Genomic DNA, 23,340 nt, shown 5'->3' with positions numbered 1-23,340 from the left:
AGCCCTTACCTGCAGAACTGCCTGCTCTCAAGGATGCACAGGTTTATCAGGGAGTGTCCTTGCTATCATCATGAATAGGGGAGGCTGGGAAGCAGGACTAGGCAAAGGAAGAGGCTAGGCTGAGATGTGGTTGCACCAAAGGTGTCAGTTGATCCTCTGCAGAGCTGTCAATGAGGTGAGGGAGGGAGGGGTTCTTTACACCCTGAAATGGGCCAGTCCTTGGCAGCTGCCCATGGGAAGGTCCATGACCTTGATGGAGGTAGCTCCCATGGGCCAATCCTGGAGGGATATCATCTTGAGTGCTGCATATGTCCCAATGTCAGTCCTAGAGCAGGTTTCAGATGGTTGTATCAAGATGGCCAAAAGCTGGAGGAATAAGGCTTGTATCTTAGAGGGGGATCTGGGTGGGATGTTCCTATGTCTTCAGATCCAAATATAACCTCAAATGGTTATCTGTGTGTGCTTTCATGAGTGATAGGAACTCTCGAGTTTTAGAGTAAAATCCAAAGTAATCTCACTGAGTGTTTAAACACTCACAGACACTAGTGCTGATTTTAGTTTTGTATTTTTACCACTGCTGCTTCAACTTCAACTTTCAGGAGGAAGAAGAAGATTGGATTCTCTGCACAGTCTTACATTGGCAGCCTACCACTATCATAGTAAGAACAATCTGTTACTTCCAAAATTCTGGTGAGCCTGATCCCTATAAACTCAAGGCAGGATTTTGGGACTTTATCTAATAAGTGGTGAATAAGTGGTGCCAATGTTCATTCATTTTCTACTACTGTACAAGCTACATCTCTGCCTTTTTGCTTTGTGATACTGTGATGTGTCTTCCTGACATTTTGCATGGGAGAAGCCTCCTGTGGCCAACTTTTCTGACATCATTGGAATTCATGATACTTGGAGAGAGTTTTTACAACCTCCTCCTCTGTTTTTTCTTTTTTTGGACCAGAGTCATTCAAAAAACATCCATCCCTAGCACCAAGAAATGTGATATGCTTATTTTAGATGCGGGATTAGAATTTAAATTTTGGAGACTACTCTCAAAAGAAATGCACGTTAAAAAAAAACAACACTAAAGAACAAAATGAAAATCAAAGTTCAATAAGCTGTTTGATCATCCCATAGCAAGGCTGAAGTTTGAAGCAGGGGCAATATAGAGACAGACATCAGAATATCCAGGGAGGTCCTTCCAAAGGGATACACCCGTGTGGGGTCAGCACGGGGTCAGAGGAGGCACAGTCTATGCACATTATTTGACTGAGCAGTCAGGGAGTGGCCTAGAACTCACCTACACTGAGTATCAGGGCTTCCCTGGTGCCTCAGTGGTAAAGAATCTGCCTGCAAAGCAGGAGATAAAAGAGACGTGGGTTCCATCCTGGGTTTGGGAAGATCCCTTGAAGGAGGAAATGGCAACCCACTCTAGTATGCTTGCCTGGGAAATCCCATGGACAGAGGAGGCTAGCAGGCTACAGTCCATGGGGTTGCAAGAGTTGGACAGGATTTAGCGACTAAACCACCACCACATTGCATATCAATACATGTCTCCTGTTAAGACTTTACTGGGTCTTCTCTTGCTAGGGGCATTAGAGTTCAAGTTCACATGTGAGTGTCGGTCATCATGGTTCAGAATCTGAAAATGGGAACATTCAGGCTTGTTTGTGATACAGCTGGCCAGGCTCACTCTATCAAAACATACCGAGTCTGGAATAGAAAGAAGCACCTCAGTCTAATGAATTTAAAGTGAGAAACAGTACTGCCAGGTACATTAGAAGGTATACTTGACTTTTCCCTGCATGCTCCTCTTTATAGGAGAATAGACCACTATAAACTAACATTGTTCTCAGTAGTGGGCTGATGTTAGAATTCAGTATCGTGGCCATCACCTTCTTAGGTTTAAACTTAACAAAGAGACTTGAAATCAAGATCTATGTCAGCCATCAGTGTTGCTGGTGTCAAAGCACAAAGACTGGGTCTTGCTATTTGACTCATCTTCTTTAGTCTCCATTCAAAACACCCTTCCTTTTCCTAAGTACTTTGCAAAATAGATTAGAAAGCACTTAATATAGCTATTGCCTCTTTTTGCTTTCTGAACTATTGTTCTAAAACTGTGCCAAACACCAAACAACTAAGAGTCATCAAGAAATGCATTCAATCTATAGTATAATGGGTTATGTTTAACTATTGCTTTTTTGCCAGGAGAATAATAAGCGATGTGACCTTGGTACATTAGCTGTAGGAAGAAGTTTATTTGTTTGACATCTCTGTATCATTTCAAATGAAATGATGGCAGAAGAGTCCAAAATGGGCATTTGTGAATCTCTAAACCATAAAAGAAATTATAAAATAGTATCCTGATACAATAATTTTACAGTGATAATCATGGTAATTAGTAGAAAGTGATCTTAAAACAGGATAAATAATGATATGTGTTTGTGTGTGTGTGTGTGTGTGTGTGTGTGTGTGTGTGTATGTGTTAGTTGCTCAGTCATGTCCAACTCTTTCTGACTCTGCGGACTGTGGCCCACAAGGTTCCCCTGTCCATGGAATTCTCCAGGCAAGAAAACTGGAGTGGGTTTGCCATGCCCTCCTCCAGGAGATCTTCCTGATCCAGTGGTCAAACCTAGGTCTCTTGCAGGCAAATTCTTCACCACCTGAGCTACCAGGGAAGCCCTATAAGTAATGCTAGCATGTAGTTATAGGAATGCTCATGGGATGATTTTACGTGGTGTTTGACACACGATACTGGGCCATGTGCTACAGTCAGATGCGGTGCTCACTAAATGCCCTAATAGACTAAGGGAATAAATTAGGAGACTATGGCTTAAGGCCACACATCAGTCCTACTGCGATTTTCAGTCCGGGATGGGAATGCCCTGGTTTACATTGTCTTCTTGGGGTCTGAGGATTTTCTTGGATTTTCATCTTTTCTTGCATCCAGGACTGTGTCAGGGGCTTGAAGTATCTGGGAAGGTGGACACAGTGAACTGCCCTTGGGATGAGGCATCTGGCTAACATGCTGATCTGCCCCATAGCTTCCGCCCAAGTGATGCTAGAAATATCACAAGAACAGAAGGGCAAGTTCTGCCTGTTGCCAAGTTTATTTTGTATTTTCTGCATGTTAAAAAGGAAAACCCACGCAACCAAGAGCACTCATTCTTTTGACAGGAAGTGATTAGGAAGGAAGGGGTTTGTGTCTGGGAATAAAGTTTCTTTAAGTCCTAAGGAGAGCCAAGATGACTGCACATTTTAGCGTCATCCTCAGACCTGGCGCAAGAGGCACCTTCTTTGAACTCTAGCTTTAGTGGACCCTGCTCTGGCTCATCATCAGGTACCACCCTCCTCATGGGGCAAGGAGTCCACAGGGTCAAGGCTTGCTTCCACCTATAGTCTTCACTCCCTCCCTTGTACACCACATTATGGGTACCAGGAACCTGGTGTTTCCTGCTCGGACAGTCCCAAGCTCACTTCCCAGGTCTGAATAATATCTCCCTGGGGTCCATCCTCTTCAGGGATTTTGCTGTGTCCTAGTGAGGCAGGAGATAGTGGGCCTCTGGGCTCACACCTGGTATTTGTCAAGTGGAATAAAATTCAAGCTTTGTTCTCACCCAGACACTCAAGGACAAAGCTAGTGGTAAAAGCAGAGCTCTGCTAGAGCAAAGAGATAAGGTGTCCACTCTTGAGGTCAAGGAAGACTTCTCTATCTGCATGTGCTCAGGAAGGCTCCTTGGGGGTCAAAAGGGGGCCCCACCCCAGAGTGAGTATGGACATGCATCCGTAGTCCTCTGGGGTGGGATCCATCTTAGAAAAATTTACGCATGCATCTTGGGGAGAGTCCATGGACCAGTCAGGTGTGAAAAAAGAAAGAAGATAACTGGCAAGCAGAACTGTCCTATACGGGTGATTTAGATCACTTCTCCTCATTTAGGATAGCCGCACTCCTCGCCAGGTGTGTGTCTCTGCCTAGCTTCTGACTAACTGTTCTCCTCACTCAGGATCCCCATACCCTTTCTCTCTGGGTGTGGAGTGTGTAGTTCTGTCTTACTTCTGTCATAAATAAACTTTTTCTGCGTACTCTCCCATACATTGTGCTGTGTCTATAGTAATAAACTTTGTACCCGTTTTTGCCTCCTGGATCCCTCTTGCTTTCAAAAAGAGGAGAGAACCAGCACCACTTTGCTTCTTTCTTCTAGCCCCTGGTGGTCTAGAGACTAAGATTCTTGGTTTTCATTCAGGTTACTCAGGTTCGATTCCTGGGCAAGGAACTTAAGATCTCTCTTCCGGACTGCTCACTGATTTCCCTCTACAGTCAATAGTGAGGACAACAGACTCAGAGATGGAATGTGTCCTGTGCACCTCTGGCAATCCTACCCACCCATCCAGGCCCATTTCAAACACTGCATACATTTCAAACACTGATGTACACTTGACGGTCTCTCTCCCTCTCTAAATATCTACAAGTGTTTGCTTATCATTTCCCTCTTGTTATTGAGTCTAAGCTCATAGTAGTCACTACACAACAGGTCAATACATCAAGAGCTGAGGTTTGGGGCAAGCGATAGCAATGTTTCTGGATGTAAGTCCATGTGCTAGACACACAGTGAAGGCGAACATTACCAAAACATCAGAGTTTGGAGCAGAGAAAGGTTATTGCAGACCCATGCGAAGAGACAGGTGGCTTACGCCCAAGAAAAACTCCCGACTCCCTGAAGTCTTTCAGCAAAGCATTTTTCAAGGTACCATGAGGGAAGAGCTGGTTAGTTGTTGCAAACTTTTTGGTGATGTATTCTTTGTTCTAGCAGCTGTCCATGTAGGTCAGGTCACAATGTTCTTGTAAACCTCCACAGAACAAATGTTATTCTCTGTTCTGCACCTTGTTATCTTCTTATAAATGGAAAAGTATTATACCTTTAAAGGTGAGAGCCTTGAGAATGGGCTGTCCTGGATATTTCAGGCCATAGGCAACATTCTTTTACAAAAGGTGCAGACCCCAGGCTAGGTGAGGTCAGGCTGCAGTCACAGGAATGGGCAGAGTCAGCATGACTAAACACAGACAAAAAAGCACAAAGGTTAAAGATCTAACATGGAGTCAGATTTGTTCTTTCCTATTATAGTGGTTATTCAGAAAGCCAGGCTTCCCTGATAGCTCAGTTGGTAAAGAATCCCCCTGCAATGCAGGAGACTCCGGTTCGATTCCTGGGTCGGGAAGATCTGCTGGAGAAGGCATAGGCTACCCACTCCAGTATTCTTGGGCTTCCCTTGTGGCTCAGCTGGTAAAGAATCCGCCCACAATGCGGAAGACCTGGGTTTGATCCCTGGGTTGGGAAGATCCCCTGGAGAAGGGAAAGGCTACCCACTCCAGTATTCTGGCCTGGAGAATTCCAGGGACTGTATAGTCCATGGGGTCACAAAGAGTTGGACATGACTGAACGACTTTCACTTCATTCATTCACTCATTCAGAAAGCCAGCAGGCCGAGAAGATGGGACTAGTGTCCCAGAGAGCCATCTTACCAGAGTTTGAATCCAGGCTTCTTTTCTACTCAAAGAGGAAGAGGTGTGGCTGTTTATTACAGACTTCTTGGTGTAGGAATCCTTTGTTCTTGCAGTTGTCCAGTATGTCCACAGGCCGTAATATTCCTTTAAGCCTCAAACAAGGCAAATGTTAGTCTCTGTTCTGAACTTCTTATCTCTGTATAAATGGAAAAGTGTTGTACCATTAAAGATCAGAAACTTGAAGAATGGGATACTTTGTATATTTCAGGCTCTAGGCAACATTCCTAACTCTTAGCAAAAGCGATAGAGTACAAAGGTTAAAGTAAAAGAAACATATCCAATATGGAGTCAGATTTGTTCTTCTCTAATCCACTTTTCACATCCTGCCTTGGATTTTAGCAAACTTTGTTACTTTTATTTGATCACTGCTTAGGTCATAAGGGTTTTGTTGTCACAATTCATGTCGAATTCTTTTTAATTTCCTCAAAAGAACCTTGATCAAGAACATTGTTAGCTCAAAACAAAAACAAAAACTCCTCTATTTGTTGCAAAAGAGAAGTAACAGCTGAAGAAATAATGAGTTTTGCTCTGGGCTCTTTGTCTAAAGGACAGGTATTTGCACTAATCTGGGCTGAAATGAGAAATCATTTCAGTTTCATCACTTTTATATCTATGTTCCAAGGGCTGCTTAGCCTATTTTAGAAAGCATAAAAGAAGAGAAAACCACTAAGAGCATTGTTATTTCAGTGAAAATAGACTTGTGGCTTTCTCAGGTCCACAGAACCACCAGGAGTGTTTATAAGGCAGTGACAGTTTCTTGATAAATCTCAGGAAAGGAGAATTGCTGGGAAAGTGTATTTTCACTGTTGTAAACTTAGAGCAGAGAACTGGGCTCACTTTTCCCTAAGCACTCAAAGAGTTTCTGACCTATTTTGAAAACAGTAAGGTGTGAACGCAAAAAATTTTATAGATTGGGAAGCTAAATCACCAGGAGACAAAATACATAATTACTGAGCTATTTCCAAATCTAGGAATCAAATTCAGGCTCCCCATCTTCCCATGCAATTCACAGACTACTGTCAATAACATGAAACAAATATTGCCTTCAAATTTTTATTTGTTACACCTCAGCAGAGCCTAATACCTAATGTAGCCAAAATTTAATGTTTTGTATGTGTGCTTATACCATAATGTAGTCTTTTGTCTAGTGGGGAGCCTTTTAAATAAAAAGATTTTAATTATTACTCCCCATGAAAGAGTGTATCAGTCTCAGAGGTAAATCTCTGCTGGTACTTGCTAAATCTTTGGTCACCTGATGTGAACAGTCAGCTCACTGGAAAAGACCCTGATGCGGGGAAAGATGGAGGGGAAGAGGCGAAGGGGACAACAGAGGATGAGATGGTTGGATGGCATCACCAACTCAATGGACATGAATTTGAGTAAACTCTGGGAGATAATGAAGGAGAGGGAAGCCTAGTGTGCTGCAGTTCGTGGAGTCCCAATGAGTTGGACACGACTTAGCAACTGAACAACAACAACTTTGTATTAGTCTGAAAGCTGGATTTGTGGGTTTTTGGATGGATGACCAAGCATGAATATTGAACTGGCAATTAAATGGATTTAAAAAAAAAATTCCTACTCACTTAGAACTTCATTGTTTGGATTCATTTGTCTTTAAAGTGGCATCTATTTCTGAAATATTATATGAATAAATAGGAAAATACATTTTAAAATATATTTCAAAATCAAATAGAAATAGCTTTTTCCCCCTAATAGCACAGATTTATTATTTCTGCTGATACTGGGATTGGATAGGAGATTTTCCAGGTACTGTATGGTTTAGTCACATGTCTATGTATGACCTAAGTCATGTGTCCAGGGATTCAGAGATGGCAGGGAGGGGAAGGAGGACCAGAACCTTCCCATGTGGTCTTCCATCCTCCAGGAATCTGTCTTGGGCTTTTTTCCATGTGGAATAAGGGATTCACTGACAAGAAAGGACAAGCTCCAACATGCTAGTGACTTTCATTTCTCTGATTGAGAGATATGGCTCCTTAGAGGCAACTGACATTTGGGGATATTAGGACAGTTTGGGAGAAAGAATAGGGGGCCTGGACGAGGAGAATAATAAAGAGGAGAAGGAGAGAAATCAGAAGGATACAGAAGAAATCAGGGAGGAGACACACCTAGGTCTTGAAGGCACCTGGAAGACAAGAAGGCAGGAGGGATATTCACTAGGAAAATGAGTTTAGCTTATTCTTTGAGTTTGTCAGCTGGCTCATTGACTTTGGCTAAACAATCTTTTATTGCAATAGGATTTGAGTCAGAATTACCTTTGGAGTCCTCTGCATGATATCAAGCGCACTCACTCGCCACATGAGAGGCCAGTGAATCTGAGAGATGAGGTGTTGAGGCGACGAATACAACTATTCAGAAAGACAGCTGACCGAGAAGATGGCAGACTAACATCTCAAAATAACCATCTTGTCGGTCTGGATGCCAGGTTCATTTATGGATCAGAGATGGGGGGAGGTGAGGAAACAAAGTAAAAAGACCATTTAATTTTTGCAAATATCTCCTAGAATGGCAAGCCTCAGGCCAGGGAGTGTATTAGTTTCATCTTTCTTATAGTCATTCATAGGTAGGCAGGGTCAGATTATCTCCGTGGGAGCTAAACAAAGGCACTTTAGTTTAAGGGTTGGGAGTGAGAGGGCAGGATTCTCAGAGACAGCCGTTATATATGATTATAATAATAAAAGTGGCAAAAAAAGGGTTAAAGTAAAAGAAACAGATCTAGCATGGAAGAGTCATAATAGACTCTTCCCTGTTGCATGCATACCCCTCAAATGCCATTTGGCTTTCACATACCATTTGGCTTGTGAAATCTTATGGCATTTCTTTCCTGTGGCACCTCTTAAATGAACCGTTTTGTTCAAATCAAATCTTCCCAAGCTGATCATTGAAGACCCCCAATCAAAAGGAAGGCCCAAGTGTGCCCTCATCATGTAACAGACAGCAACAAACCTCACTCCATGTTGGATCACTTCTGTTGGCTCTAACTTCTGTGCTCTGTTGCCTGAATTTAGTCATGCTGGTTCTGCACATTTGGGAAAAGAATAGATTTCTCAAGATATTTTCCCATTCTCAAGACTCTGACCTTTAAATGTATAACACTTTCCCATTCATATAGAGATAAAAAGTTGCAGAACAGTGAATAACATTTGTTCTGTTGGAGATTTACAGGACGTTATGACCAGACCTACATGAACAGCTGCAAAAACAAAGGATCCTGGCACCAAGAAGTTTGTGACAACCACACACACCACCTCCTCTTTTAGAATAAAAGAAGCCTGACTTCTAAATCAGGTAAGATGGTTCTTTGAGATACTACTCTACCATCTTGTCAGTCTACTGTCTTTCTGAATAAAGTTGCTATTCTTTGTCCAAATAACTCATCTCTCAATTTAGTGGCCTATTGTCCAGCAGCAGTGTGAACTTGGACTCAGTAACAATCAGAGGTTTTTGGTTGGGAAAGCTGTGTGTGCGCTTATTTGCTCAGTTGTGTCTGACTCTTTACAATCCTATAGACTGCACTTTGCCAGGCTCCTCTGTCCATGGAATTCTCCAGGCAAGAATACAAGAGTGGGTTTCCATTTCCTTCTCCAGGGGATCTTCCTGACCCAGGCATCGAAACCCACAGCTGCCGTGTCTCTTTCATTGGCAGGCAGATTCTTTACCACTAGCGCCACCTGGGAAGCCCAGGTGAGCTGAGGGTGTGCTAACTAGAAATGGGCCTCTTCTGCGAGTGGTTTGAAGTGTGTAGTTGCCTCTTTCTGGTTGGTTCTGAGTTGGATGCAGGGACATAACATAGGGAAGCTGTCAGTCTTTGATAAAGTACTGATTGTCTGGGCTTGTTGCTACAGGTGGTGGGTCTGAGTTCTATTGTCACGTGTGGGGCAGTCACTGTCCATTTGTGTATTCACTCTCTTACAGTTATGTACAGAACTCTGAATATCATTTTACTTTTCTCCTTATGCTGTTGAGGTACATTTTCAGGGTCATGATTAAAATGATGAATGCAATGATAAGCTTGTTTGCTTCACAGAGATAACAAAGTATGAAAAACATTTCAGCTAAAAGTTCGTTCATTTAAAAAAATTAACAAAATAAAACCTCACCCTGTTCAGAATGGCCATAATTTAAAAGTCTACAAATATCAATAATAAATGCTGGAGAGGATGTGGAGAAAAAAGAACCCCTCTACATTGTTGATGGGACTATAAATTGCTGAAGCCACTATGGAGAACAGTATGAAGGCTCCTCAAAAAACTAAAAATAGAGTTGTCATATGATTGAATGATCCCACTTCTGGGCATATATCCAGAAAAGACGGAAACTCAAACTCAAAAAGATACGTGCACCCCAATGTTCATAGCAGTACTATTTACAATAGCCAAGACATGGAAGCATTTTAAATGTCTGAAGAAAATCCGAGAAAGCCAAATATCATATGATATCACTTATAGAATCTTAAAAAATTATATAAATGAGCTTATTTGCAAAACAAACTCAGACATTGAAAACAAATTTATGGTTACCAAAGGGAAAAAAAGGGAGAGATAAATTAGAACTATGGGATTAACAGATACACACTATATAAAATAGATAAACAACAAGGTCTTATTATATTGCAAAGGGAACTGATTATTCAATATCTTATAATAACGTATAATGGAAAGAAATCTGAAAAAGAATATATATATACATAAAACTGAATTACTTTGCTGTACATTTAAATTAACACCATTGTACATCAATTCTACTGTACATCTAAAATTAACACAGCATTGTACATCAATTTTATCTCATTAATTTTTTTTTAATTAAGAGAAAAAAAATAATGCAATAAAGGGATCCCAAGGGACTTCACTGGCAGTCCAGTGATTAGGACTCAGTGCTTCGACTGCATGGGGCCTGGAGTTCAATCCCTGGTCAGGGAGCTAAGATCCTGTGTGCCACATGGTGCTTCCAAAAAGTAAAAAAAAGAAAGAAAGAAAAGCAACCAAAAAAATATTTAGCCAGAAAATAATGATCTCAAAGAAGGTCTTAAAGGAAAACCCATTTTTATCTCCCTGAAATATCCTAGGACATCATCTCTTCAATGTCACGGCCATTTCTCCTTGAGGCTCTTCTAAAATAAGTAAGTAGTTTTTACCAGGTGTGAACTACCTCTTCACAGAGAGGAGGGTGACTTACTTGAGCTGTCTGCAGCCCTGACAAATGTTGTACTATGTGACTAAGAAGCAAGAAAACCTAGACGGCTCACACTGGAAGAAACCTTTGGAACATTCCCTGCTTCCCTGTGGCCAGTAAATGGAATTTTAAAATTGCGGGAGATCTTAGCATCATCAATGTTGTGGCTGGCAGCATGTAGCCTCTTTAGCTCATCCCCAGAAGAAGCCTGCCCGCTGGAGTGAGAATGCAAAGAGGAAGTCGCTGCGCCACTTTAGCTGTTACCTTCAGCGATCTTTGCCCTCCTTCCTCCACCTAGTGCCAAAGTCTTTCATACACACCTCCTCTAACACCTCCATTTTCATTTAAATTTCTCGAGGAGAATGCAAATCAAGCTTTTTTTCCTCCCCTGAGTTTGACATAGAAAAAGATCCTGCATCTTATCTGGTTCAGAGCCTACGATGACTTGACTACTAGGTTTAGATTCAGGTTTCAAAGCCTTTGAATTATTCAGAACCCTTTACATCTTAAAAAAAAAGAAAGGCTTCTCCCGTGAAAGTGCATTTTGAGCCCTAAGCAAGCACAAGGCATGATTAGTTTTGGAATCACTTGAATTTTATATTTGACTTGGAAAGACGCTTCTTACCAAAGAAATATGGGGGTTTGAAACCCAGGGAGAGCAATGTGGTCCTCACATTGTTTTCACAGATGATTATACACCTTCAAAAATCCCTAACCATGTGTAACTGGAAACATACTTGCCTCTTTACCAAAGAGAGGCCCTGCAGTTATTGTGCTCAGCTGCAGGTTTTAGGACCTCTGTGTCTGATGCTGAAGGCGTGTAGCTTCTAATGTGGTTGCATGTGTACAATAAAAAGCTTATCACTGTAGACAATTCAATATAATGGTAGACAGAGAAAGACGAACAGGAAGATCCCCTGGAGGAAACCATGGCAACCCACTCCAATAGTCTCGCCTGGAGAATACCATGGACAGAGGAGCCTGGCAGGCTACAGTCCATGGGGTCACAAAGAGTCGGACATGACTGAGCAACACACAGACGCAGTAGAAAAAGTTAGAAACTCCCACTTAATTTTTGCATGGTGTAGTACGATCACCAGTATTGGTTTTAAAATGCTGCAGAGAAGAAAATGGGAGATCAGAGATAGGAAAAGATTGTCAAAATGTTGGTGATTGTGTTCATTATATGATTTCTTCTACTTTCGTATGTGTTTAAAATTTTTCACAATGAAGATGAAAACAAATCATCTCACACTGGCAAGGGAGAGTGTGGGCACGATACACTAACAACACACGTGACAAAATCAGAAAGGACTTCCGGCCTTGAAGAAGGATGGAGACTGCATCTTTTGACTAGGGAGTCAAATGCCTTGCTCTTCTCGGTGCTGAAGTCAGGAGAATCTGTCTTGTCTGTTACCCTCTACGCTCATCTGGGATGAATCAGCTAGAAGGTGACCCTTTTGGGAGCAGTGTTTTGAAGTGACTCACTTTGTGTTGACATGGGTTCAGAGTCTAGACATTGCTTTAGGGTGACAGGGAGCAAAACATGTGACACCAGAAGTTACCACTTTGGCTTGTGGATTATTCTGAGCAAAGTCAAAGTCCTATAGACTCAAGAAGAGGTTTTCACCTCCTTCTTACCTGCCTTTAAAATAATTTAGATGAAGGGCCTGTACCAGCAGAGAGCTTATACCAAAGTAACTTTTTATATCAGAGAAATTTCTCTGCACTGCCTGCCAAACATGTATCTACCAAACACTGGTGCTTATCTTCCTTCCATTTGAGACCCCAGACCTATAGCCCCTTCTCCTTTGCTCAGTTGAAGCTCATGGTGTATAAGCTTCAATTACCTGACTGCCAGGAGACTTTTGTGTGTTTCTGGGAATTAAGTATGTATGAAATTAAATTTGGTTTTTTCCTATTAATCTGTCTTTTTTTAAAATTAATTTTTATTGGAGTGTAGTTGCTTTACAAAGTTGTATTGTTTTTGCTGTACATCAAAGTGAATCAGTCACAAGTATACACATATTCCCTCTTTGTCACCACAGAGCACTGAGTAGAGTTCCCTGAGCTATACAGTTGTTGTTGTTCAGTTGCTATGTTGTGTCGAGCTCTTTGCAACCCCATGAACTGAAGCACACCAGGCTTGCCTGTCCTTCACCGTGTCCAAGAGTTTGCCCAAACTCATGTCCGTTGAATCACTGATGCCATCCAACCATCTAATCCTCTATCACCTCCTTCTCCTCCTATCCTCCATCTTTCCCAGCATCAGGGTCTTTTCCAATGAGTCAGATCTCATCAGGTGGCCAATTTCATTGGAGCTTCGGCATCAGTCCTTCCAATGCATATTCAGAATTGATTTCCTTTATGATTGACTGGTTTGATCTTGCAGTCCAAGGGACTCCCAAGAGTCTTCTCCAGCACCACAGTTCAAAAGCATTAATTCTTTGGTGCTCAGCCTTCTTTATGGTCCAACTCTCACATCCCTGCATGACTTCTGGAAAAATCATAGGTTCTCATTAGTTATCTATTTTATACATAGTATCAATAATATATATGTGTCAATCCCAAAACCCTTTCCCTCCTTGCTGTCCATACATTTGTTCTCTGTGTCTGTCTTATGTCGATTTAATTATTAGATTCACCACAGAACCTAGAAGAAGGGGAAGGAAAAGTTTTTTTCCTCTACAAGAGATTTAGAAAACACATAGGATTGGTGGCCAGGCTTGGGATATCTTGGGCAGTATGCTTCCATTAAAAAATTGTGTTTTAATCTGCTTCTGCTGTTGCACTCCACAAGCTGGTAATAAGGTACAATATCTTGTTAGGTGGCTCTTTGTCTCTGAGTCTACAGTCCAGCCCAGGAAGAGTTCACTGGCTTCTCTCTCAAACTCTGCCTTAGGAAGTTCATTCAAAAGAATGGCCTGAAGTGAGAAGGCGCATTTAAGCTGCTGCTTGTCATTTTTCCCCGTTTGTCCCCGAATGTTTTACATGTCCTCTCCTCTCCTCAATGTGAAGGGAGAAGTTTTCTGTGATAATCCAGTATTGCTCTGAGAATGATGGCATCTGAACCTCCAGCAGGTGTGGGAGGTGACGTGGTTGATTTAGATTCTAATGCACACTCCCAGTCTTGCGGTCTGATAACAATCATTAGGAACCACAGCAGCCTGTGATCCGCTCTATGGAGCTCTGCTCTAGTGCATCCCTTCATTTGCTGTGGCATGCTCCTCCTTCTCCTCGTTGGCAGGCAGGTTCTTTACCACTAGCACCACCCGGGAAGCCTTGCTCCGCATTCTGATTTTGGCTAATTGTTTCCACTTAGTGTCTTTTGACTTCTTTCTTTAGCATTTCCTATAACCTGGAAGTTGAGTAGAAGGCAGCATTCTGCAAGAGAAATGTAATGAGAGCCCCAAAGGAGAACCACATTTGTGATTTTAAATTTCCTAGTTGCTGCATTAAATAGGTGAAAAGAAAAAGGCGAAGTTCATTTTAATAATATATTTTAGTTAACTGAATAGACCCCAAGTAGAATCACTTAAACATGCAATCAGTATAATTATTGATGAGCTGTTTTACTTTTTATTTGTATTCTGTACTTGAACTCCAGTGTGTATTTTTTTTTAAGTGGCGTATAATTGTTCACAATATTGTGATAGTTTCTGCTGTACAATGAAGTGAATCAGCTGTAATGTATACATATATCCTCTCCCTCTTGGACCTCCTTCCTCCACTGACCCCCCCACCCCTCTAGGTCACCACCGAGCACCAAGCTGGGCTCTCTGTGCTATGCAGCAGCTTCTTACTAGCTATATCTTTTATACATGGTAGTATATATATGTCAATGCCACCCTCCCTATTCACTCCCCTTTGCCCTCATCCCCATGTCTGCATGTCTCCTCACGTCTTCATCTCTATTCCTGCCCTGCAAATAGGTTCCTCTATACCATTTTTCTGAATTCTGTGTATTTTATGTTTATACGTCTCACTTTGGATGGGTCACACCTGAGAGCTCAGTGGATATGTGTAGCTGAAAGCTGCCTTCCTAGGCAGTGCAGGACTAAGATCTGATTGCCTTCAGCATGAATATTTTCAGAAACAATCATCCAGAGCTGGTTCTGGACTTCTCACGTCACATCAGATGGTGTAGAACATCAGCTTTGTCACTGTCTAAGTTAACAGAAAGTAACATTTTCTTTACTTGTGAAAGAACTGCTTCCTTTCTAACTAATCTTTTAGATAAGACAGAATCCTATGTGCCAACTAGAAATACATGATTAGGAGAATACTTTCATTGTTTCCATCAGTCCAGTGGAGAAAGAACAGAAATCCAAGAGGACTGTCTTAGGGGATGCAGGCTAATGCTCTCCAGGCATTAGTAAGTTTGAGGAACTTTAAAGTATGATGACACAAGGAGTTCAAACATTCGTGTCCCATGGTTGCCTCATTATAAGTGTCTGTTATATACACTTAGTGTGGAATAATGGGCTTCTATGCAGCAAGCAATCACGAGCCTAGCCATGTTACCAAGGTACAAAGTTCCAGCCAGAACAGATGCTAATTCTGTTAGACTTATATTGCAAAGACTGTAGCAGGTTCCTCGTGAACTGTATAAGAGAAAACACAAAACTTGTAATCTAATAGCTTGAAAGATTCTTCCAATAAAAGTAATGGATAAATTGTATATTACCCATTTAAAATTTTTTTAAAAAACAATTATTTTTGGCTGTGTTGAGTCTTCGCTGCTGTGGGGGCTATCCTCTAGTTGTGGTGTTTGGGCCTCTAATTGCAGTGGCTTCTCTGGTTGAGGAGTATGGGCTGTAGGGAACTCGGGCTTCCATACTTGCAACACATTGGCTCAGTAGTTGCGTCTCATGGACTCCAGAGCACAGGCTCAGTAGTTGTGGCTCATGGACTTAGTTGCTTTGCGGCATGTGGGATCTTTCTATATCAGGGATTGAACGTGTGTCTCCTGCATTGGTAGGCAGATTCTTTACCCCTGAGCCGCCAGGGAAGCCCTCCATATTGCCTTTTAAAATACATTTGACTCTGTTGTTTTTTTTTTCAATGTATACATTCATCATTTACTGGTATAATGAACAGTTTGAGTGAACTCTGGGAGATGGTGATGGACAGGGAGGCCTGGTGTGCTGTGATTCATGGGGTCACAAAGAGTCAGACACGACTGAGTGACTGAACTGGACTGAAGCAGTTTCACAGCAGTTTTGAATTCTGTATTTGACATTTATCATGAGGCCAGACCAGAGGTAACTGAGTTCCTGCATAGTACTGCTTCCCAGTAGATCTGATGAGGGACTGAATGGAACGGAGCCCTTCCCATTTCTTGAGCCTCTCCTAACCTGGGTTGGCTTATCGGGCTCCATCAAGGCTGCCTTCCTTCTGGGTGTCCATGCCCCTGGGTGGGATGTACAGAACGTCTTCAGGGCCTCTGACTGGCCATTCCTCTGCAAAGGTAGGAAGGAAGGTGAAGAAGAAGTACTAGGAAAAGGAGGTATCAGGGCTTCCCTGATAGCTCAGTTGGTAAAGAATCTGTCTGCAATGCAAAAGACCCTGGTTCAATTCCTGGGTGAGGAAGATCCCTTGGAGAAGGGATAGGCTACCCACTCCAGTATTCTGGCCTGGAGAATTCCATAAACTGTATAGTCCATGCAGTTGCAAAGAGTAGGACATGACTGAGCAACTTGCATTTCAACACAACTTTAGTGCTCAGGTAGGCACCAGCATGCTACATCATTTCTCCTGAACCTCTAGGGATCAGGCCATATTTGGGGGCTCTGAAAAAGATAACCATACATTCTCTTAACAAAATCAGTGCATTTATTGGACTCACATAGGTCCCCTCTCTCAAACAGTCCAGCCAGCAAAATGCATCAGTTCTGGGCTTCCCTGATGGCGCAGATGGTAAAGGATCAGTGCCTGCAGTGTGGGAGACCCAGGTTTGATCCCTGGGTCAGGAAGATCCCCTGGAGGAGGAAATGCCACCTCACTCCAGTATTCTTTCCTGGGAAATCCTGTGGATGGAGTAGCCTGGTGGGCTACAGTCCATGGAGTCGCAAGGAGTCAGACACGACTGAGCACACAGCACACACTGTCTTTTCAGCTAGTTGAGCTCTCTGGGGGCAGCTGAGAATTTTACCCAGAGCCTCAGAACCCAAAGGCAAGGAGCTGTCTGTCTTTGTTGAGTTCCCTATTTATAAAGTGGGAATTGAAACAACCTTGTTAAAACATTTCACATTCCTCAGCTACAATCACACACCTGATCATAAAATATGATCCCGTGTTTTGAGAGTAGCTTCAGTCCAAGGTCATAAATCACCACGGATGGGATGAGGTAGTGAAGGCTAGACTTGGATGAGTGTGTGACTTAGGTTTACGTCTTTTGCCGTAAAGCCTTACAGGGCTCTCTCTGCAGATCGTTTTTCTTCTTCCCAGCATAGAGCAGCTGCTGCTAAGGCAATTGAAAATCAGTTGGAACCAAAAAGAAATACATAGATGGGGTTTTCATCATCCTATATAGTAAACAAGCTTATGACCATATGAACATTGCTCTGAGCAATTGGGGAGGCCATTTATCTGTCCTCTAAATTAGCAGAATGCTTTTCCTAGAGGGGCTAAAATGCCTTGTATGTACAGCCTGGCTTTATGTTACAGAACAGAGGGAGCAGAATTGCCCTAGGATGGGAACAGAACAAGCGTGTCCCTCTCTTTTTTTCTGTTGAGGTTAGTAACATGAAGCACACAGAGAGGCAGTGGGGTGCAGTGGAAGAGCAAAGACTTGATCCAAATGGCCCAGCTGACCCTCCACTCAGTCTGTGTACCTGGTTGACACTGGGTGTGCATAACCCTCAACAAATGATAGTTCCATCCTCTGTAAAAATGAGGGTAAAGAGACCATTTGCTATATTGTTAATATTTTGAAATAAAAATGTGAGGAGGAGTCAATGAAACAAGGTATTATGTCATCTCTCTCTACTCTATACCCTTTCAATGCACCTGCTCATCAATGTCTGGTTTGAGGTCAGTCCAAAAATCTGATCTCTCACTGCCTCCACCTCACTGAGGAAACCCCCTAGAGAAGACTTGAAAACTCATATTTTGGTGCCTTTCTGTTTATGCTTTCATGCTCTTCAACCAAAGCTGGGACCTTTGATCTGCCTGGCAAATCATCTTTTTTCTAATCCATTGTCTCCTTTATCTGTTCATGCTGCTTTTAATCAATTTTTTCCAAGCCCACTCTGCTATGACTGAATCTCCACTCTCAGCAAATGGTTTTGCCTCTTACTGTACTGAGGGCTTCCCTAGTGGCTCAGATGGTAAAGAATCCACCTGCAATGCGGGAGAGCTGGGTTTGATCCCTGGGTTGGGAAGATCCCCTGGAGGAGGGCATGGCAACCCACCAGTGTTCTTGCCTGCAGAATCTCCATGGACAGAGGAGCCTGGTGGGCTATAGTCCATGGGGTAGCAAAAAGTCAGACATGACTGAAGCAGCTTAGCACAAATACTGAGGAAGGAGAGAAAAGGGGAAGGGAACAGTATAATGTGGATTCTTTTATAGCCCTCTCCTTAAGCTTAAGCTTCCCTTGTGGCTCAGCTGGTAAAGAATATGCCTGAAATATGGGAGACCTGGGTTCGATCCCTGGGTTGAGAAGATCCCCTGGAGAAGGGAAAGGCTACCCATTCCAGTATTCTGGCTGAGAATTCCATGGGCTCCAGTCCATGGGGGTCACAAAGAGTCAGACGCGACTGAGCGACTTTCCCTAAGCTTAAATTTATCAGCATTTCCATACATCCTTCCACCTTTGTTCTCACTGTGAGATAAGGACTCTCCACGACCCCTTCAAGCTTAATCCTCCTTTTGTTGTTCTGAATCCCATCCACTTTCACTTCCTTAATACTTAGTCCAGTAATCATCCGCTCTCTTCATTCTATGTTATGATTTCCCTTTTTATGGCACCTTTGTTGTGACACTCAATTATGTTTGATTTTCCCTCATAACAAAGCCACCCTCCCTAGGTCAGTGTTCTGGGTGGACATGACTGGCAGGCCACGGTCTTCTCTCCCCTTCAGCATCAAGCTCATCAGAAGAATCCTGTTTCTTGCTTTACTTTAAATCAACTCTTCAACCCACTGTCATCTGATGGCTGAGCTACAGTCTGTATGGAAGCAATTTTTGTCAAGATCTTCTAAGACACTTCCAAGTCTTTACTTTGTTAAACTTCTTTGAAACATGTGTCTTCATAAGCAGCCCCTCCTATTTAAAGCACTTTCTCCCTCAGTGTTCAAGATTTCATTATCCTCTTTGAAGTTCTCTCCCTGTTTAAAGGTTTTAAATTATTCTGTATTTCTTTACTGATCGATTCAAGGCCCTTCATAATCTTGTCTCTGCTTCATTTTCTGGATTAAAAAGTTTTTATTCCCTTATCCTAAAATTCTGTGATTCAGACAAACTGAATGATGGAAAACCCTATAAATGCATCAGATGGACTGGCACATACTTTCACATTTGCATCTTTCTTCCAGGAACATCTTTCCCTTTTCCCTCTTAAGTTCATCTCACTAACTCTTACTCGCTTACCAGATGTCAATTTCTACTGGAACTCTTCTAAGAAGTCTTCACTGGCCCCTTCTCTCTCATCCCCACTGACCAGCTGTCCCCCACGTGGCCTCTTAATAGTGTCTGCTATAAATTTGGTGTTTGATAATGGCTCGGTGGGTAAAGAGTCTCCCTGAAATGCAGAAGACACAGGAGAGGTAGGTTCCATTCCTGGATTGGGAAGATCTGGAGAAGGGAATGGCTACCCCGCTCCAGTATTCTGGCCTAGAGAATCCTATGGAGAGAGGAGCCTGGCAGGCTTAACAGTCCATTATGTTGCAAAGAGTTAGACATGACTGAAGCGACTGAGCACAATAGCTCTTATTATTATTATTGCTGTTATTGTTATTATTACTATTATCATCATACCTAGACCTACAGCTTAAGGGTTTTGAATTTCAAGTCCAGTATTATTTTCATAACAGACTATATCATTGCTATACTTACCTATCCTCTTCTCATGAAAAGCCTTAGTTGCTATGAATGATAATTATTGGCCTTATGAGGTCACCAGTTATGTAGACTTATAAAATCCCCCAGGTCCTGAGCATGGATCTTAGTTCTACAGGGAGAGCATGAAGACACTGCCTTTGCAATATGAACACTGATCAGAATGAGGTAATATCCACCTTAATTGTTGCTCCTTGGAGACTGCAGATGTGTGTTCTGCTGGTCCTAACAGTAGCGTTGGTGTCGTAATCTAGGGAGACCCCATGAGTTGAGGAAACTCCTCTTCAATGATTGCAAGGAATGCTATTTGAAGGGAAAGAAGAAAACAAAACCTCAGTTAGAGACCACCTAAATAGAGCCTACAAACTATTGGAATTGCTCTGGCTTCTTCTAAGACTTAATATTCATAAAAAATAGAGGATTCAACAAATTTGTGCTGTGTGTTGGCTCCCATATTCAGGTGTCCTTGATTTCAGTGGGATTATTTTTTCTGTTTTTAAGGTCAAATGTTTGTAGATTCTAATTTTTACCTAAAAAGTGTATCCTTTGCTTGTGAGAAGAATGGGAAACTCTTCCTTTGATTAATGCTACATAATATTCTTTTCAAGTTGGCAGAACTGTAAATATTCAAATGAGAGAAGTCATTGTGCCTTAGTACCATGTACACCCTTTGTTCTGGATAATGAGCCCAAATATAAAAGCCTAATTATCACTGCTATTTTACACTCTGTAAGAGTGTTGACAGTGTGTAAGGCACCTTATAGACTGTAGGAAAAATACAGTCTCTGACCTGAATAGAGATGTATAGTCCACAAAAAGAAATGATTTTTAACTGATCACCAGTACATCCTTATATTTGCTAAACTTATCTTAAGGAATAATTCTTGGCATTATTTTTACTTTTATTAGTAACAAGGAATAAATAAAATAGCTTGTATGATGTCAGGTTCAGTTCAGTTCAATCGCTCAGTCGTGTCCGACTCTTTGCAACCCCATGAATGGCTGCATGCCAGGCCTCCCTGTCCATCACCAACTCCTGGAGTTCACCCAAACTCGTGTGCATCAAGTTGGTGATTCCATCCAGCCATCTCATCCTCTGTCATCCCCTTCTCCTCCTGCCCCCAATCCCTCCCAGCATCAGAGTCTTTTCCAATGAGTCAACTCTTCGCATGAGGTGGCCGAAGTACTGGAGTTTCAGCTTTAGCATCGGTCCTTCCAAAGAAATCCCAGGGCTGATCTCCTTCAGAATGGACTGGTTGGATCTCCTTGCAGTCCAAGGGATTCTCAAGAGTCTTCTCCAACACCACAGTTCAAAAGCATCAATTCTTCAGTGCTCAGCTTTCTTCACAGTCCAACTCTCACATCCGTACATGACCACTGGAAAAATCATAGCCTTAACTAGATGGACCTTTGTTGGCAAAGTAATGTCTCTGCTTTTCAATATGCTATCTAGGTTGGTCATAATTTCCTTCCAAGGAGTAAGCATCTTTTAATTTCATGGCTGCAATCACAATCTGCAGTGATTTTGGAGCCCCCATAAATAAAGTCTGACCCTGTTTCCACTGTTTCCCCATCTATTTGCCATGAAGTGATGGGACCAGATGCCATGATCTTCGTTTTCTGAATGTTGAGCTTTCAGCCAGCTTTTTCACTCTCCTCTTTCACTTTCATCAAGAGGATTTTTAGTTCCTCTTCGCTTTCTGCCATAAGGGTGGTGTCATCTGCATATCTGAGGTTATTGATATTTCTCCTGGCCATCTTGATTCCAGCTTGTGCTTCTTCCAGCCCAGCGTTTCTCATGATGTACTCTGCATAGAAGTTAAATAAGCAGGGTGACAATATACAGCCTTGATGTACTCCTTTTCCTGTTTGGAACCAGTCTGTTGTTTCATGTCTGGTTCTAACTGTTGGTTCCTGACCTGCATACAGGTTTCTCAAGAGACAGGTGAGGTGGTCTGGTATTCCCATCTCTCTCAGAATTTTCCACAGTTTCTTGTGATCCACAGTCAAAGGCTTTGGCATAGTCAATAAAGCAGAAATAGATGTTTTTCTGGAACTCTTGCTTTTTCGATGATCCAGCAGATGTTGGCAATTTGATCTCTGGTTCCTCTCCCTTTTCTAAAACCAGCTTGAACATCTGAAAGTTCACGGTTCACGTATTACTAAAGAAAAATTGCTTGAAGAATTTTGAGCATTACTTTACTAGAGTGTGAGATGAGTGCAATTGTGTGGTAGTTTGAGCATTCTTTGGCATTGCCCTTCTTTGAGATTGGAATGAAAACTGACCTTTTCCAGTCCTGTGGCCACTGCTGAGTTTTCCAACTTTGCTGGCATATTGAGTGCAGCACTTTCACAGCATCATCTTTCAAGATTTGACATAGCTCAACTGGAATTTCATCACTTCCACTAGCTTTGTTCATAGTGATGCTTTCTAAGGCCCACTTGACTTCACATTCCAGGACGTCTGGCTCTAGGTGAATGATCACACCATCATGATTATCTTGGTTGTGAAACTCTTTTTTGTGCAGTTCTTCCATGTATTCTTGCCACCTCTTCTTAATATCTTCTGTTTCTGTTAGGTCCATACCATTTCTTTCCTTTATCAAGTCCATCTTTGCATGAAATGTTCCTGTGGTATTTCTCCTTTTCTTGATGAGATCTCTAGTCTTTCCCATTCTGTTGTTTTCCTCTATTTCTTTGCACTGATTGCTGAGGAAGGTTTCCTTATCTCTTCTTGCTATTCTTTGGGACTCTGCATTCAGATGCTTATATCTTTTCTTTTCACTTCTCTTCTTTTCACAGCTATTTGTAAGCCCTCCTCAGACAGCCATTTTGCTTTTTTGCATTTCTTTTCCATGGGGATGGTCTTGATCCCTGTCTCCTGTACAATGTCACGAACCTCCATCCATAGATCATCAGGCACTCCATCTATCAGATCTAGTCCCTTAAATCTTTCTCACTTCCACTTTATAATCATAAGGAATTTGATTTAGGTCATACCTGAATGGTCTAGTGGTTTTCCCTACTTTATTCAATTTCAGTCTGAATTTGACAGTAAGGAGTTCATGGCTGAGCCACAGTCAGCTCCCGGTCTTATTTTTGTTGACTGTATAGAGCTTCTCCATCTTTGGCTGCAAAGAATATAATCAATCTGATTTTGGTGTTGGCCATCTGGTGATGTCGATGTGTAGAGTCTTCTCTTGTGTTGTTGGAAGAGAGTGTGCTAAGACCAGTGCGTTCTCTTGGCAAAACTCTATTAGTCTTTGCCCTGCTTCATTCCGTATTCCAAGGCCAAATTTGCCTGTTACCCCAGGTGTTTTTTGACTTCCTGCTTTTGCATTCTAGTCCCCTATAATGAAAAGGACATCTTTTTTGGGTGTTAGTTCTAAAAGGTCTTGTAGGTCTTCATAGAACAGTTCAATTTCAGCTTCTTCAGTGTTACCGGTTGGGGCATAGACTTGGATTACTGTGATATTGAATGGTTTGCCTTGGAAACGAACAGAGATCATTCTGTCGTTTTTGACATTGC

The sequence above is a fragment of the Ovis canadensis genome, chromosome 23 (assembly GCF_042477335.2).
Source record: "Ovis canadensis isolate MfBH-ARS-UI-01 breed Bighorn chromosome 23, ARS-UI_OviCan_v2, whole genome shotgun sequence".
Classification (NCBI taxonomy): Eukaryota; Metazoa; Chordata; class Mammalia; order Artiodactyla; family Bovidae; genus Ovis; species Ovis canadensis.
This window is presented reverse-complemented; position numbering follows the sequence as displayed.